Source organism: Narcine bancroftii, chromosome 14, assembly GCF_036971445.1.
Source record: "Narcine bancroftii isolate sNarBan1 chromosome 14, sNarBan1.hap1, whole genome shotgun sequence".
Classification (NCBI taxonomy): domain Eukaryota; kingdom Metazoa; phylum Chordata; class Chondrichthyes; order Torpediniformes; family Narcinidae; genus Narcine; species Narcine bancroftii.
The window spans coordinates 53,441,293-53,460,634 of NC_091482.1; the positions used below are offsets into that span (position 1 = coordinate 53,441,293).

Below are 19,342 nucleotides of genomic sequence, written 5' to 3' on the forward strand. Positions count from 1 at the left end.
TTTCAAATACAGATTTCAGATTTATTGGCAGAGTGCATACATGACATCACATACAACCCTAAGATTCCTTTTTCCTGTCGGTGCGGCAGAATCACCACTAATTGGTAATGTAAAAAATTAACTGTACACAGCTAAACATGTAAACAAATAAAAGGTTTGTTAACAGATAATGAATTAAACAGATAACTGTGCATTCCCGTAACTTAGAAAATTTAAATTTAAATTCAAATCCTGGTATCTGGTGTTCTAACCATGCCACCATCACAATTGACATCCCCTCCCCCAGGTTTACAGATAAAGCCTGACTAATATTCTTATCATATGCTAATAAAGACTCTTACTAGGGATAGGGAGACACTTTGGGAGAGTCGCCTCCAGCGGAGAACGGCATCGGTCGGCTCTTCATCTTGGGCAAAGCCGTGTTATTCAAACACAACTTCAATTAAACTTTATTCAAACAGCTGCTGCAGTTGGGGCATGATTGGGGCGCTTCACCAGCTGAATGTTTGCTCCCATGTTCACCAAAGGGTCACGTGTTGCTTCAGAGAACGTTCACTTCTACATTTTAAACATTTATTTAAATTTTTATTTATTGTTACTTATTTAAGGTTGTATTTATTTCCATGAATATTTTGCCAATGGCTTGGGATTGCTCGCGTTCCGGATATCGGGGATTTTACTGCATAAATAAAATTACCACACAAGAAGAAAAAATAACTATAGCTGGATAGATAAATATTCACAATTGAAGTTGGTACAAAAAAGTGATGTTACAATTAAAAATCCTGGATATTGGTTACCTCTCGGGAGGGCCCTATAAAATGACTGTTTTCCGTTACTTAAAGATGAAATTAACAAATTCCTTGGCCTTTGTTTTTCTTTCAACTGTTCTTATTTCAGATTTCCTGGCATCCAACAGATGTTTTCATTTTTAAAGTTTCAGTTTAGTGCCATCTTCATGTTCACCGATAAAATAGCCTGCCCTGTGGTGCAAATGCAAGGCCTTAAGAGTTGAGAGTGAACCCTCTGCTCTAAATCCCTCCATCCAATCGTAGCAAATTCCCGAAGAACTAAACGGAAAGGTGAAATGTGGAGGAGGAGCAACTTTCAAACAGCAGGGACCCCCTATTTATTTAAATGAGCATTTGAGATATGGACACCATCTGCCATTTTGAAACCCTGCACATTGGACTGACGAGCCTTCGAGGACCTCAATACCCATGATCCTTCTTAAAAACTTTTAAGTGCAACTCTAATGAGGGGAAGTTCTTCCCAAATCTATGGCTTTACATCCGATTTTGAAATCCTGCATTAGATCTTCGATCCTTTGAAGTGTGCAAGAATGTGGGAGTGAGGGCTGACTGCTAAGCATCCCTTTTTTAATGGCCTGTGCCAACAATAACAGAGTCCAAGTCAGACCCTGGCGTGATAATAATGGCTCACTGGAGCTTTCATTTTCACCATATCAGTTGCAGCATCTTAGTGACCTGTCATTACTTAAAGTAACATTTCTTCCCTATATTGACCCAAAAGGGTCATTTTTAATCATTGCCAAACGAGTTGCCTGTTACACTCTTGTAAAGGGTGTGGGCTATAATTCCGTATAAACTACAGATGAAATGCAATCATATTTCACCAAAGAATTACTGCCTCTTAATGAAGGAATAATGGATAACGTGTTTCCCAGGAAATAAATAGTTTCTCCTTTTCTGATATCACTCACCAGCCTAACAGTGAATACAAAAGCATTTACCATGTAATGATTTGAGTGTTCTTAGCTGTCAGTTTATTCATGTAAAGACCGAAACATGGGAAAAAAAATACGTTGCATGTAAACACATCTGCATCAATCATATTTATTTTTCTGTGGGCTTCGTGACAAAGTTAGTGTATACTAATAATGATTTACAGTGAGGCTGATGTCTTGCCGTTCTGAAATTGAATCTAAATAGTTCTCCCAGTTGCTTCGTTGTGTGGCATTGCCAGCACTTGGTGAGGCAGCTGGACATAAAGGGAGGTGGAACAAAGCTTCCTTCGCCACCAGAGGTTGAAGTAACACGTTGGTATTCAAGTAAAAACTTAAAGAAAAAAAGATAGATAATTTGAAGTAAAACTCCCGAGCATAAAATATTTTTATTAGGGCAATTATATTATTTCATTTCAGATGGAAGCATTATGCATTTAGAAAGCACGTTAACTAATTCATACTGGTGATGTGTAATACTTTAAAATGGATGCCGGGCTCTTTGTTCTGTCGGGATTGTTGCAGTTTGATATTGTATGACGATATACTTCCATGTTGTAAAGTACAAACACAGGGAGATTAAAAAGTTTCAAAGCTGTTTTGGAAACTTAAAACAGCCTTCTCTGCACACAAAGCTATTGTTCTAAGTGTGTTCTGAGTGGAGCAAAAAAGTGGAAATAAATAAAATATTCTAATGTGTTAATCAAACCTTCTGCATTATTTCCTGCTACATTCAATCAGAGAAACCAAAAAAATTTAATACCAAAGCTCCGTGATAAATAAGCACAGCCTTTTAGAAAATCTGATCAACTAGGCTCAGGGACTCCAGCATCGCGCATCCTCTCTTCGGTCCATCTGCATTCATAAACCAGCCGCATTCATGCCAGCTGTCGTGTGTTATCCTAGGCTCTGAAATATTTTACATCCATTAATTCGGAATTACTCCAATTACAAGCTTTCGGTATGTCAGAGCCCTTACCCAACAGAGACGAGGGGAAGCGCAGGCTGGCGCACCAATCGCAGCTCTTCCTTGGCGTCAGGACCAGATGCAAGCAATTTACTTTTATTTCTGCATATTCAGTTTGAGACAAGCAGTCGCTTCACCTTCGACCCCCAAGCCTGCAGGATTCTAACCTCCCCAAATTAAACCTCTTTGCTCACTTTCTCCTCTGCGCTCCTTCCCCAGCTAAGCATGCATTGCACTCCATAGCAACCCGAGGCAGGCATGCTGGCTCATACCACCAACCTAATCAGCAATTATTGCTAGTGGGGGGTTGGGATGGTGTGGAATACAGTACCATGATATTATGAGGCAGTGTACAGGAAGTACTATTGAGGTCTTTTCCTCTCCTTTGACTCTCCTGTGTAATAGGTGCTCCATCATTTTTTTTTGTGTGAGGCAATCTTATCTCTTTGACAACAGCCCAAAGTTGCATGTTTATTTTTAATCAAATATTATGCTCGGCTGCAACAAATCTGAAGTCTTTGAAGATCTCTTTTGGCAATACATTGTTGGTATCATAAATGTCTAAAAAGGTCATAGCTGGGAGGTGCACTTTTCTGCACTGATTAAACTGGAAATTTTACATTTAACTCTGTCTGGACAATAAGTGAAATTAATGAAAAGGTATACTTTTTGAGACACTAAACATATAATTATCATAAAAGATGGTCTTCTGTGTTTGGGTAAACAAAAATCTGGCAAAGCTGAAACACCAAGTATGTAAATAATTCTGTCAGAGTGAAACACGAGGTTCTGCAGACGTTGTGATTGTCGTAAAAAAACACACACAGAAATGCTGGAGGAACTCAGCTGGTCTCTCGGCATCTGTAGAAGGTAAAGATATATTGCCGACGCCTTGGGCCTGAATCCTTCCTCGAGGAATAAGCAAAGAACAGGAAGGTGTCAGAATAAAGACTGAGGAATGGCAGAGGTTAGGAGTCCAGACCAACGAAAGGTGTTGATTGGATGTGATAAGAGGAGAGGTGAGAATTGATTTTGGCAGGAGAGAGAGGGGGAAAAGAGAGAGAGAGACAGTGAGCAAGAGAGAGCTAGGGGAAAAGACTACAGAAGGAAGCGGGGGAGGGGGTTAACGGAAATTGGAGAATTCTGTCATTTTGCCCACAGATTACTGCTTTTAAGCTCTGAATTCCTTTTCCAATACTTTTATTGTTTTATAAGTAAATCGTGCATGGGTAATAAGAATAAGTATCCAACAAAATAGATACACTATTACATAGAGCTACAAATAAATGGTGATACAGTGAAAAAGACAAGAAAAAAAGATAACATGTAAAAATCATATTAATAATCTAATCCTTCCCTTGTGAAATTATTGGTTGAACATGTGTTCCAATATTGTAAGAGGGAAAAACCAAACCATGAAACAGGATCTGAACAATCTTATAAATTATGGAAATAATTAAGGAAAGGGCCCCATAAATTTACAAAGTTAAAGTTCATTTCAGTAGTGGAACATCTAATTTTTTTTCCCCTCAAAGTCAGGTACGTCAGCACATCTGATTGCCATTGAACACACGTAGAAGGGGCATCATCTTTCCCTCTCACTAATTGAGCTCTTCTACAATAAGGAGAGCTAGATGGGATTGTAGTCCAGAAAAATTCAAGTCTGAAACTTTGAATTACCACTGGACAGTATAAAGTTCTTTCTTTTTTTATATACTGGTGTTATTTTGCATCAGAACACAGCAGCATGGTTTGAGGGGAGGGAGAAGGAGCAGTGTACTGATGGGGAAGGGAATGCAAGGAGGATTGCTCCTCTGCTCTTCACGACCCACTTTTCCAAACATAATTCCATCTGCTGAGAGGCAGCTGCGTGGCCTACGCCCCCCCCCCCAATGTTGCCCCCTCTCCTGCTCCAGCCCCGCCTCCTTCTTTCCTTTTTCACAGCACAGATTGTGAGAGGAGGGCAATGTGTCAATAACACAGGAGAAGATGAAAATGAGGGAGGAGAATAAAGAAAATATATTTCAATTTTGAATTCCCCACATGCTGGAACTTGCATGATTTAAAAATACCGTGCAAAAATTAAATTGCATTAACAACACTTTTGGATGTCCCACTGAGAGGTGTGGAATATTTTTTTTGTCCAAGTTTAATATTCAGCAAGACATTTGTTTTTCTGTTGTTGCATATTTTCAAGGTTTCTTTGCAAAATTGTATATTCTCAATATCCCTAGCCGATGATGGCTGATGTGGAGAAGGGATATCCAGAAAAGCACAGCGCAGCCTGCGTCTCCGTAATGAGGAAGCAGCCGATGAGGTGAACTACATACTGTGCAGGCTTCTCGCCTATCACATCAGCGGCATTTCCTCGATGTACTCTGAAGTCAAAGCTCTTGGAACGGGAGTGAAAGTATGTCATTCTTTGACCCTGAGGGTCTCCAGGATAGGATACGGAATGAGCTAAGTATTTCAAAGTTTTGTAGCTCAGTTTTATGCAGTTTCTTTGCCAAAAAGGCAGGAGATTTATCTGATGATCCTTTGCAGGTGTAAGTTCACCTGGCAATAGAGGGACATTGAAACTGAAGCCATTGCTTGGCTTTTGTTCCTGAATACTTGGTCAAGTAGCCAGACTCCAAATGAGCCATTAAGTTTGCAGATGGCACAACGTCAGTTAGCCTCATCAGCAACAATGATGAGTCACATGGAGAATAGGTGGAACATCACGTGAGATGGTGCGAGAATGATGAGTCTCAACGTGGTCAAGACAAAGGAGATGATATGGATTTCAGGATGACTAGAAATGGCCAAAATGCATCACACATAACTCAATGGTGGAGAGATAGGAGGGCCTGAAGTTCCTTGGAGTCCACTTAACAAGTGACCTATCAAATAGTATTGGCTTCTTCTCAGAAGTGAATTTTAGCTTTTACCCCATTGATAGCTAGATGGACAATCTTGATGAAATGGAGAGATAGCATACTCGTACTCCATAGTTACAGGAGATCATGTCCTCCCTAAGTTTAGAAAAAAAAGTGTTAAAGATGTAAAGGTAAACTTTTATGGAGTATTATCATAATTTAAAGAATTAGGGTGTATGGACGCTCCTGAACAGCGTTGTCTTGTCTCCAAGGGTCATCCTTAATTTCCTACATATATTAGGCATGCAGGTTTGCCTTGTATAGAAGGAGTGGTTTCATTATGGCGGCGGTGGGGGTGGGGGGCTTTTTCTTTTTCCTTTTTTTATTTCTTTATGGGTGCACACAATTTGTACTTTGACTGATCAAGGTTTTATTCGAAATATATCTGTCTTTTCTTATCTTCCAACTTATGTTGGGATTTAAACATGTGCATTTATTCTTAATAAACTCAGTAAAAAAAAATTAAAAAGAGTAAGTGATCTATCTTGGAAACGCAACGTCTCCTCCCTTGGCAAGAAGACGGAGCAGGGACTGCACTTTTTAGGAAGCGGCCACCATTATGTCAACCTTCTACAGGTGCTGTACTGAGAGTGTCTTGCCGGGCTGCATCTCAGTGTGTTGGTTTGCTGTAGAGAATTGGATTGGAGTTCAATAAGACCATAAGAATGGCAGGGAGGATCACTGGTATCTCCCTACCCACACCCCCACCACCACCAAAGCGACATGATTTACTGCGATCATGAAAAATCATGGAGGATTCCCTTCCATCTGCACACAGCATCTTTCAGCTACTCCCATTGGGAAAGATACAGGAGTACCAGAGCCTGCACCACCAGGATGAGAAACAGCTTCATCCAGCGAGCAGTGGGAACGCTGAACATCAAAGGAATTGCTCATACTAACCATCCAGGAGTCATCCACCTCTCAGTGGGACATTTATTAACCAAATATTTATTTTTATATGTGTATAATTTATCCTGCATACGTGTTGTTTACCTGTATGTGTGTTATGTCCAGTTGGGTAGCTGCTTGTTTTGCACCGAGGACCAATGAACAGTTTCATCGGGTGGTATTTGTGCAATTGGATGATAATAAAGTTGAACTTATCTTGATAACACAATGTAATGGAACAAGGTCATGATAAACACTGGAACTGAGTGGCTTGGGGCACCTTACAACTCCGTACATACAGTATGTCTAGGTTGGGTCTTGTGGTTAGAAGTTCCAATGTTTTCTCGCCACTTAAGTGACACTCATATCTTACAGCACAAGGTACCTAGAATGGAGGACTTGACTCCTGATGTGCACTGCTGTTATTATGTAGTCCCACCAGTCTTGTAACCGAGGACATCTTGCCTTTGGAATTCTTTGTACTATTTCATCTCCCTAACTTCACAATTTCAAGCATTAATTTTATCTCTTTCTCTCTCTGGAGACACTGAAAATTTCCAGCATTTTCTCTTTTGTTGGAACCTTTGTAAATTTTATATTTTTCAGCAACTGGATTGCTTTGATTTTTCAGTAGTAACAGAGGCCTTGAGAAATGGCTGTGGAACAATGGGCCTTTCAAAAGGTTTTACATTTTCTCAAGGATAGAAAGGAAAATGCGTTTGACAATGTGATCGCCTATCATTTGCATGTGACTGTTATTTTGAAGGCAGCTTTTATATATGTTGTGAAATTGAATTTTATCTTATCCTTAACTGAACTTATAAATCTCCAGTATGGAATTCCTGACCCTTATGTTTTCATTATGAAGATTAGTCACTGCCTGGACAATGTTGTTAGATAAGAAGGGGGAAACAAGTAACCTGGAGTCACTTATTTAGTAATGGACAGGTGGACAAAATTTACACACACTAGGTTGGGTTCAACAGAGAGGGGAAGCTTGATCACTGGGCTGAATTCAGCTGGATTCACCACCTGCAGAAGCTTACCGGGGGGAGGGGGTGGGGGGAGCAAGTTATTGAAAATAGAAAGAAAATTAGCTGGGAATAGAAATCAACTGGGAACTTTGGTGATACAAGTGGATGTGGATGAAGTAATATATATATATATGTAAACAAATTAAGATCCGTTTGGATAGAATTGAGGGAAATGCTGACAAAAAATGTGGGGGGCGAACTTCCCTCTCAAGCCGGAATTGTTTCTTCTGGTGAATTTGGCAGTTATAACAGTTTACTTCTCCAGAAGAGAATCTAAATTTATTAAAATTGCATTGTCAATAGCCAGGAAATGTTTAGCGGCCACATGGAAATTTGATTCCCTACTTCACCTTGATCATTGGAGCATGAAAGTGCTAAGTTGTATTCCCCTTAAGAAGATTACTTATAGCCTTAGGAATAGGTAGAAATTTGGCAACCTTATTTAGATTACTTAAATGCCCAGATGGTAGAATTTATTTTGATGTTTGCCAATTAGTATATCCCTTATTAGAAAATTAATTCTTTAAAATGATGTGACTCTGAGCTGTCAAATTGTTCTCCTGTTGCTTCTTCTATTTTCTTTCTTTTCATCTCCCTCTAGTCCCTGCCTCTGTCCCCTTTTCTTTCAAATCTGGGGAGTGGGGCTGGGAGAAGAGGGACTCTTCTTTTTATTTTTTTTGGACCTTATGAATATTTTTCTATGATTTTATATTCAATGTGGAGCGAGCGTGCGAACCGAATGAAAGAATGAGGCCGGCAGTCGGTGGTCACGTTGCAACACGGGGGCTTTATTTTGACTAGAGCGCTGCCACTTTTAAGACATTCGAAGCTCCCGCCCCTGCGCGCCGGAAACGATGTCATTGTGACGTAAGCGCGCTACCTGCACGCGTGCGGGCCCCGAGCTTCCAACGGAAAAGAAGGCCGCGCGATGATGGTGTGCGCGTAACACACGGAGCCGGTTCGCCTGGCCATCAAATGTGTGCATCGCCATAAATGTATTATTGTTTTTACATTAATTGAGTCCTATATTCTGTATTTTCGTAAAACTTTAATAACATTTTTAAAAAAGTAATATATTAACAGAAATAAAAATACACAGAAAAACATTGAACAGTTCAATTAGCCCATTTGTAGGGAAAGGAATCATGTGTTCATCTTTTAGGTACATGACCCTTCATCAGAATAGATAGACATAGCTTTTGTTAATCAATGGGGAACACCTGGTACAGTAGCATTAGCTCAAATAGAGACATTCCCTATCCATGAGTAAACTGCAACAATCTCGGGGGCAAGATCACTGGAAAAAATCCATCTTTGCTTTTAAGTCAGTGCACTAGTTACTCATGAACAGTTATAGAAGTCTTTTGGCAAATCTTGCAAGAAGGTCAAGTTACCCACTTCTGAAATCCTTTCATTATCTATGTACTAATTATTGTCCCAGAAGTGAATACAAAGAAATCCTTTGAAAAGGTTATTTTTTTGTTGCCTGCATCAAAATGACTGTTGTTATCAGATTCGAAATATCACTTTTTCTAAGTCTATTTGCCCAATATTTTATTACTAAATTTCTAAATAGGGTGCCATGGTTAGCAACACTGCTATGGTGGCAATGATCGTCACCGGAGTTCAAGCTGAGAAACAGCTTCTTCCAGAATGCTGAATGACTAAATGAACTGCTTACATTAACCCTCTGAGTCACTGTTATTTATTAAACAGTTTTTATTTATTTTTAAGTGTATACAGTATATTTGTCCTGCATATGTATTGCTTGTCTGTATGTGTGTTACGTCTGGTTGTGTGTTTGCATGCTATGTATTGAGGAGCGTAGAACACTGTTTCGTTGGGGTTGTACTTGTGCAATCAGATGATAAATAAAGTTGAACTTTACAAATATTGAAGCTTTGCTTCCTTTTTACTCTCTCATCCCACTTCATTTCTATTTCAGTGAGATAAGACTTCTTTGAACTCGAGAGAGGGGATTATTCCATCTTCAGCGCTGTAATGTTCAGTACTTCCAAATTATTTTTGACAGGCCGACTCTTCTCCTATTTTGGTGAGAATTGCAAGAGGTGAGCTTATCCCTCCATTTGGGAGACTGAAGGCTTCTGCTGCGTTAACCTTTCTTCAGTGGGTATGCCACTTTCGGAATCAAAATGCTGCTCACATTCCAGCGACTTCAGTCTCAGCCCAATCTAGGGCACAGGAATGATGGGATTCAATGCATATTTCTTTTGGATGAGTCGTTTAATCTGTCCTCTCCGGTGAATGAAATTAAACTGTTTTGAGTTGAGATGAGAGTTTATTGTCATATACTCATATACAATTCACGAATGGTCAACTTTCTTAATTGCTGCAACCAAACAGGTCTGTAATATGCACCAACTACAGTAATGTAAATTACAAGTCTGTAATATACACCAAATACAATAATGTAAATTACAGATCTGTAATATTCACCAACTACAATAATGTAAATTACTGGTCTGTAATATGCACCAGCTATAATAATGTAAATTACTGGTCTGTAATATACACCAATTACAGTAATGTAAATTACTAGTCTGTAATATGCACCAACTACAATAATGTAAATTACAGGACTGTAATATACACCAACTACAGTAATGTAAATTACTGGTCTGTAATATGCACCAGCTATAATAATGTAAATTATAGGTCTGTAATATACACCAACTACAGTAATGTAAATTACTAGACTGTAATATGCACCAACTACAATAATGTAAATTACAGGACTGTAATATACACCAACTACAGTAATGTAAATTACTGGTCTGTAATATGCACCAGCTATAATAATGTAAATTATAGGTCTGTAATATGCACCAACTACAGTAATGTAAATTACTGGTCTGTAATATGCACCAACTACAGTAATGTAAATTAGTGGTCTGTAATATGCACCAACTACAGTAATGTAAATTACAGGACTGTAATATATACCAACTACAGTAATGTAAATTACTGGTCTGTAATATGCACCAACTACAGTAATGTAAATTACTGGTCTGTAATATGCACCAACTACAGTAATGTAAATTACAGGACTGTAATATATACCAACTACAGTAATGTAAATTACTGGTCTGTAATATGCACCAACTACAGTAATGTAAATTACTGGTCTGTAATATGCACCAACTTCTTTGGCTTGGCTTCGCGGACGAAGATTTATGGAGGGGGTAAAAAGTCCACGTCAGCTGCAGGCTCGTTTGTGGCTGACCAGTCCGATGCGGGACAGGCAGACACGATTGCAGCGGTTGCAAGGGAAAATTGGTTGGTTGGGGTTGGGTGTTGGGTTTTTCCTCCTTTGCCTTTTGTCAACTACAGTAATGTAAATTACAGGACTGTAATATATACCAACTACAGTAATGTAAATTACTGGTCTGTAATATGCACCAACTACAGTAATGTAAATTACTGGTCTGTAATATGCACCAACTACAGTAATGTAAATTACAGGACTGTAATATATACCAACTACAGTAATGTAAATTACTGGTCTGTAATATACACCAACTACAGTAATGTAAATTACTGGTCTGTTATACGCACCAACTACAGTAATGTAAATTACTGGTCTGTAATATGCACCAACTACAGTAATGTAAATTAAATGACCACAATATGACAAGACAGAAAAAATAGATAATAAATTGATATACTAATAAATATTCACAGTTGCAGTTAGTACAAAAAAAAGTAATGTTCCAATAGTGCAGACAGATCATTTGGTGATTCTGGAGTAGTTTATGGTTAGAGTTGTTCTTTTTGTAATATTTTATTTGTCATTTTAAATATAGTTAACAAAACATCAAGAGGACCCCTCCTTCCATCCTCTCCCCTCTATATAAATCCTATTAAACAGAGAAAGAATGAACAAAGAAACACTAAAACAATCATCCCATTGTCAGTGCGTACAGTGAAACATATCTCCCTGTGGCTAATACCACAGGATTAAAATCTAGCCAGTAGTGATCATAACTTTATATTGGCACCAGTGAGATATCCAGGTGCCATTGAGATACCTCAATAAGGCTGCTATATTTTTAGGAAGGTGTTATAATCCCTTCCTGAGATTGTATGTGAGCTTTTCAAGTGGGATGCAGATATTCATCTCCATGAATCAGACTTCCATGTTACTGCTATGCATGTCCTGGCCCACCAAAGGCAATTTCTGTTAATTTATTTTGAGAATTAGTTAGTGATCTACCAACCATGGTCAACTTCCCCAGAAGGCAAAGCTCTGGGAGGCTAGGATTGTTCAAGAAGGTTTAGGAACCTGATAGCTGTTGGGGGGTGGGGGGGGGGGGGTGGAATTATATTCTTGTAGCTAGTGATACTGGACTTCCAGGCTTCTCTATCTTTTTCCTGAAGGTAACTGTGAAAAGAGGTTGTGGTCAGAGTAGTTGGGGGGGGGGAATCCTCTATAACATTCACGACCTTCCTGAGACGAGTCTCACATAGAAACAGAGATTCCAGCAATGAGGGGAATCCTTCTCCATGACTCAGTCAACATTATTCCTCAACTAAAATTTCTCCAGCAGATAATGTGGTCATGGAAATGGGCATAGAAACAGGAGGAGGTCAATCAGTCCTTTAATCCTGCTCCACCTTGACATACCATCATGGGTGATCTTGCTATTTCATTGCCCTATTCCTGCTTTCCCTCCAGAACCCTTGATCACTTTAGCCAATAGGGGCTACATTCAACTCCCTTTTCAAAATATTAATGATCATTTATTTAAGTTTTCTGGGATCTAGATCTGGAGCTTCCAGCACTTTCTCAAAGTTCTCAGCCTTTTGGATATTTATTAAACCAGGAGAATGCAGTATCGATGTAAATGATTTCTCTTAATTTGTATAGAGTTCAGTTGCTAGAAGATCTACTTTATTTAAATGGAAAGATTCTAATCCACCTATTTTGACTCAATGGTTCTTTCAAATTATGTTTAAGTTTAGAGAAATTTAGGAGTCATACACTTGATACTTGTGTTAAACATGATGAGACTCGGTGTCCTTTTATAAATTCTTTCCACGTGGCTTAGTTTTGTAGCATGTGGTACGGCAGAGCATGAAAGCAAGACACTGACACGAGGTGAGTACAGTCGATACTAACTTCATCGACGGTTCGTCCAGCCATGGCCTAGTTGTTGCGCCACTCCAGGCGGAAATGACGTCACTGGCTTGCTGGCATTCCCGCCGGTGCTTGCTGTTTCCCACCGTGCGGCCGGAAGCTCATGAAGAAGACCGATTTATTGGCATGACCCTTGCAGGATCACCACCCTTCCGGGCTATATTTAATTTGATTTCTTTTCTCTTTGTTGGTGAAGACCAGATGATTATTTTTTATTTACACATTCTCAAGAGAGGCTGCCCAGTCTTTTCTGTCTTTGATTAGGTGGGGTCTTACATAATAATTTAAAAAATTTTGTTGAAAATTTCAGTTTGAGGATATGAGAACATTTTGTTAATTCTGGTGTAATGCAATATGTTAATTCACAGAGATATTTTTCCTTCCTGATTATGTACTCCTATTCTCCTCATGTGTTGTTTACCTATAATATGATTAACAAAATATGTCCCTGATACTGAACCTTGGGGCATTCCACCACTTAAATCCCACCATTCTAAAAGTAGCAGTGCTTTCAAGGTAACTGTGGGAGTCATACGATGTACAGGAATGGATGGTTCACTGTAGTCTGGTGTTGGATTGTATCCTCTGTGCTGGTTGCTATTGGTTTGTTCTTGGATGTTGATACTGGATTGTTCTGTCCTTTGCTGTTCTGTCATTCAAAATTCCACCTCTATCTGTGTCTCTCGAATGTTGGCAGTTTTGGTGAGTGAGAAATGGAAAGGGAAGTGTAAAGCTGGAACAGTGTTCCTTGATCTAATGTGGGCTGGGGTAGTCTAACTCGAGGGAGAGCTGGCAGCTGAGGTTCTGCGCCCTCGCGAGTGGTCGGCTACAAAGCATTCTTTGTTTTTTTCAAAGCTCCCTCTCAGAAGGAAGAGGTACTCGAATATGGAGCTCAACAGTTAGTATCGGTTAATGTGTAAAAGTGGCAAATTGGTTAGACATGTTTCCCCATCTGCATTTAAGGAGAATTTGCATAAAAGTACAATATTTATCATTATTTGACTTGCAGGAGCCCAGCTGAGGTGCAGGTTTAGTTACCCAAATTACATATCGTTTGTGTGCATTGAAGTAAATGAATCTGCTCAGAGAGTGGATAATATAGTGTGTAACGATTGAGTTAATAATTGATTGCTAAAAGAAGTCATGTATTTCCCAGTCATTGTTAGATTTCATTCCCTGGAGGACTGGGTGCTTCATGTGAAATGTTTAGCTTGAAAATGTGTCAAAGAGATTGTAATCGAAGCAGGCCTGCAAGCAGTTATGGATCCTTCTTTGCTTCCCAACACTCTTGTCCGTGACCCTTATCGCCTCTGGTTGTACTGAATCCATACCGCTACTAATAGAAACAAAAGCAGTGCTCACACATACTCAGGCAAGGTCAGTTAAAACAGTCAACAAGGCTGGCATCCTGATATAGCTGCCTCACCTCTGGCCTTTGTCACCTGAACTTTGCCCCCTCATTTACAACAGGGCTCTTTGTAACAACCGGTGCTTGCACAGGTCAGCACAAATGTCTACAGTGAAAATGGCATTAAAACCAAAGCAGGGCCATTATGAAATGTTTACAAGGCTGGCTACATCTGGTTTGCCTCAAGGAAAACATGACAGAACTTTCACCAAAGATGGGCATCGAGGTCGATGAGAACTGTGCATGCAATTTAACTTTTATAATGAGGATTAATGATTGAATTATGAGGGGTTTTGTGCATATTCCTTCTTTTCTCTCATCTCACGAATAATAACCCTCGTGCAATATTGCTTGAAGTTTGTGTTGTTCTTTTGGTTTAAAATTTACAATGTATTCCCTCTAAATCTACAGGGAAAGATTTTATTGACGCTTTGCATTTTGGGATTTAATCACCCTTTAACCTTTCACAGGAACCCTCCTCCTCTTTCAATGCCTGCTCACTGTCCTGTTTGCTGAAGAGCATGAGGAATAGCCCAGGAATCTAAGGAGTAAATTAAGGGGCTGGGAGTTTAATTCAGATTTCTGATTTCAGATTTATTATCAGTGTACATGTATAACATCACATACACCCTGAGATTCTTTTTCCTGTGGGCGAGGCAGAATTACCACTTATTGGTAGTGCAAAAAAAACGGACTCAACGTACATACGTCAACAAATAAAAAAATGCAAACAAATGACTGTGCAATACAGAGAGGAAAAAAACAATAATGTACAAAAGTAAGAGTCCTTAAATTTGATTGAATTTGTTGTTAAGGAGTCTGATGGTGGAGGGGTAGCAGCTGCTACTGAACCTGATGGTGCGAGTCTTGTGATATCCATAATCTCTTGATGGTAGCAGCAAGAACAGAGTGTGCACTGGGTGATGCGGCTCCTTAATGATTGCTGCTGCTCTCTGACAGCAGCCTTCCTTGTAAATGTTCTTGACAGTGCGGAGAGTTTTACCTGTGATGTTCAGATCTGTGTCCACTATATTTTTTCAGGGCTTTTCGCTCGAGGGCATTGGTCTTCCCATCCCAGACCACAACGCGACCGATCAGCACACTTTCCACCCCACGTCCGCAGAGATTTTCCAGGGTTTCCAATGTCGTGCCAAATCTCCCCAAGCTCCTGGAGGAAGTAGAGGCACTGGCGTGTTTTCTCCATGATGCCGTTCGTGTGTTGGGTCCAGGAAAGATCCTCCAAGATAGCGACTCCCAAGAACATCACACGAGGAAATGCAGAAGGAAGGATTGGAAAAGAAGGCCACTGAGGTACATTCACGGAGTTAATCTTTGTTATTGTTACGTATCAGAAGTTCTTAAATCCTTAGAGGCTGTCAGGAAATGAGAGTGAATCATGGGTGCTGATACAATGGTCATACATGCAAATTGTGGGAAGATCTCAGATATTGAGAATTCCATAAATTCCTCTGGCTGAAGTTCACTTCCACTGCTTGCTCAGCACCCATTGCTGGTTCCCTTGCTTTGAATAGAAATTTTCCACCATCATGCTCTCCATGGCACGAATTCAATGACAGCAGCTCTTCAATAGCACCCTCAGCACACAAGGACCCAGAACTAGAAAGATGGGAAGGAGGGCTTGAACAATCGATCATGGCCAGGCTACTTCCTCTAGCCTCACTGATTTAGAGCTATCAATTTTGCCTTTGAAATCAGGATTTATAAAATGTCTTTAATCGCTATACGATGGGGTATTCGTGAAATTATACCATACAAATTATTTATGTGCCAATACCAGGAAGAAACATGTATCTGTCTCCTTGGTCTTGTTTTACGCATTGAATAAATCATATTATTTTAAGAGAAGTGCTCTAATGGATAATCAATGGAAGTGTTTCATTGGATTGAATTAACATAGATTACCACAACATATAAATGCAATGATATAAAAGTAATCCTATGACTAATGGCCAGCCTAATTTATGTTTGGCCTTAATAATTGACTGCAGATCTGCACATCCAAAATTCAATATTAATCCCAATCTAGGCAACTGAAATTGTTAGAGGGAGTCAATGGGCATGATTGACCTGTTAGGCCTCAATGGGCATGATTGACCTGTTAGGCCTCAATAGGCATGATTGACCTGTTAGGCCTCAATGGGCACGATTGACCTGTTAGGCCTCAATGGGCACGATTGACCTGTTAGGCCTCAGTTGCCAGAGGGAGAAAGCAAATTTAATCATGGTATGATTCTGTTAATAGTACACAGTTACATGGTAGAGTTTCTGACTCTAAATCTGAATGTTAACTAAACATGTATGACCAGATTAATGAGGTGTGAGAAGTTCATATGTCTGACCTGCATATATCTTCTGGTTTAATTTGATTTATTTATTGTTCAATTAAAAAAAATAGAAAATGAAAACAGAGCCTTGCTACTCTACCCTTGCAGTCTGGTTCAAGAATTGTAAAGATAAAAGGAACAAAAGCTGTTTTATGCAGGGAAAGGTTTCTTCATGGTCAGTCGTAAAGATCTAAAATTACACCGTGCCTTGCCCTCCAAAATCAGAAGCTGAGATTGGAAGAATGAACAGGCAGAGTTCTGTTCAAATTGCGACTGGTCCCTGCTTTTATCCCATATTCTCCCACACATGCCCTTATTTTCCAACTATCACCCACCAGTGAGGGCCCATCTGTGGCAATGAGCAGGGCCCACATCAAAGAAAATTCTCAGCAAGCAGTTTGCAGTTAATGATGGCACTATTGAGTGCAGGAGAGAAGGGAGAATGAAAAGCCCACTCCTTACACAAGGATGTCAAAGAATAGAACAAAACCCTCTATTCTCTCTCCCAGCATAATACCACAAATCAGAATCCTTGTATACAATGCATCTGAGGATTTTCTGCATTAAAACTCTTTCAGTTTACAAACAAGGAACCCAAATGAGAAGAGAATCAAACCTAAATGAGAAAACAGAATGCCGTGAGCTTTGTCGATATTCATTAATTCTACAAACTTAAAACTTGTGGAGCATTTTCCTCCAGTGGTATCACTTCAACTGCAAGGAATGTACGGTAGCCAGTTCTCGTTACAAATGATGAGGTGCATAGATTACTTCAAATATCATCAGATTGCTGTAAAAGTAAAACACGAAAGAATTCAGACACCATGGTTGAAAGAATAACACAAATGCGGGAGAAACTCAGCAAGTCAAATAGTGCACTTTACATAGTAAAGGTAAAGATACATAAATGACAGTTTGGGTTCAGCCCTTCATCAAGGAATGGAAAGGTGTCAGCAGCTGTCATTACACAATGCAAGCAACGTGCTATGAAACAAATTGTCCACTTATAATTTTGCAATGATCCCATGATTATTAAAGTAATAGAGCATAGAATCAGGTCCTTCAGTATGAACCACAAACACCCATCGACGCTTGCCCCATTTTTAGCCTGACATCCCTTGTCTGCTAACGCCCGACACAAGCCAAGCTTTATGCCACTATGTTGCAGTAATGCCATTACCAGCATTGCCTTGTTATGCAGTGTAAAAACTCTAGTAGTTGCCCTGCATCCCAGTAGCTTGTCACCTGGCCCACCGACTGAAGCTTGCCGTGCTACCTTTCACTTCGCTGAGCTCCTGCTCACGTGATCCCCTCTCAACTCATTAACACTAGGTTCTAGGGCTCCCTTTAACTTGAGGAATCTTAGGAGTTGCTGGAATCTAGAGCAAATATTTGCTCACTCTCATTTTACTGGAAAAAGTTACAAGAAAAAGAAGAAAATAGAAAATAATATCCAGGAGTCCAGAATATTTGCCAGTCCTCCACTACAGAACTTCAGAGCAAACATCTCTAGGTGAGCCAGGTGACAAACTATTGGGATTGTTAGATGCTGGGTAAGTGTATTTTCTGGTTGCTTGAGAATTACTCTTGCGATGCCTAATTAATACACCTGCGTTAAGAATAAACTGTTTAAAAGACAAAAAAATACCTTACTGTACTTACACTGAACAAAATTCTCTTGCATGCATGAATATATAAACCTTAAAGCACTTTGCTTTATTTTCAGTCACCTTCTTTGAAAAATCCATCCTCTCCCTCCATGGAGTCGCCCTGAAGACGAACAATAACATTATAGATAATTAACCCCCCCCTCCTCCCCGCCACCCTCTCCCAGGTTTACATATAAATCCTCTGACCGGGGCAGGGATAAGGAGACATTTTAAGGGAGTCACCCCAATGGCGAGCGGCATCAACCAGCTCTTCATCCTAGGTGACACCATTGCTGCTTCGCACAACTGTTTGAAAACAGCAGCCACGAGCAAAGCACCGCTCTCATCTTCACCAAAGATCTATGCGTTACTTCAGAGAACATTTACTTTCACAATTTTGAACTTATATTTTTTACCTATTCTTTTATTTTTACTTATTTTAAAAAATATTTTCCTCAATTTTTTTTGCCAGTTGCTTCAGGATCCCGGTTGTTCGAATTCTCGATGACGGAGATTTTACTGTATCATGAGCCCCATCAGTAAAAAATGTCATCTCACATGGCCTGAATCATTTCCCATGACACTGAACTCACCCTCAAAGGTTCTTTACCACAGAAAGACAGTGAACTAGATGACGCTGAGTTATCACAGTGAGAGAGGACTCTCTCTTAATATTCTTCGGGCCAAACGGCACACAAAAGCAACTGAAAGTATGATAGAAACAAAAGTATGTAGGTCAGCAGGAATAAGGAAGGGAACAGAAGAACTTTCCTTTGGCCAGTGGCAAGAGATAGTGATGTGTGAGAGGATGGTGTGTTTTCCTCTTTCTTTTTTCTCCTCAGTGGCATTTCGGTCAGCCCGCCCCTCCCCTTACTTTGACATCCAATAGGTCATGATCTGCAATCTGCCTGTGACTAAGATCCTTTTTTTTTTAAATGCAGGAATAGGGTAACCTGGCTTAAAGCTTTCTGCCAAGGAGACTGACTGGAAAGGGAGAGAGTTGGAGGTGATCACCATTCCATTGAAATTGAGTTCCCCATTTATTCTCAACCTTGACTCTCTGCATCTTGAGGCTATCCAGAATGCATTTCCTTCCTATGTAGCTCCATTTCGGAGGTAGGAACACAATTATGCAGCCTAGGGTCACTCCTGCCATGCCTTTTGGAGAGCTGGCAACAATTCTTCATAAATTCATCAACATTCAACTACTTGCCTGATGATAAATATT

At 39.8% G+C, this 19,342-nt stretch overlaps 1 long non-coding RNA gene across 1 annotated transcript in view; it reads right to left on the minus strand.

The window, feature by feature from the left end:
• Positions 1-17,149: 17,149 nt before the first annotated feature.
• LOC138750012 (uncharacterized) overlaps positions 17,150-19,342 on the minus strand; it is a 2,609-nt gene continuing 416 nt past the window's right edge. Inside the window, exons 2-4 of the long non-coding RNA XR_011349009.1 lie at positions 18,708-18,818; positions 18,128-18,235; positions 17,150-17,255 (exon numbers count right to left, since the gene is read on the minus strand). This is a non-coding gene — a long non-coding RNA (uncharacterized lncRNA). The remainder of the gene's footprint in view (positions 17,256-18,127; positions 18,236-18,707; positions 18,819-19,342) is intronic.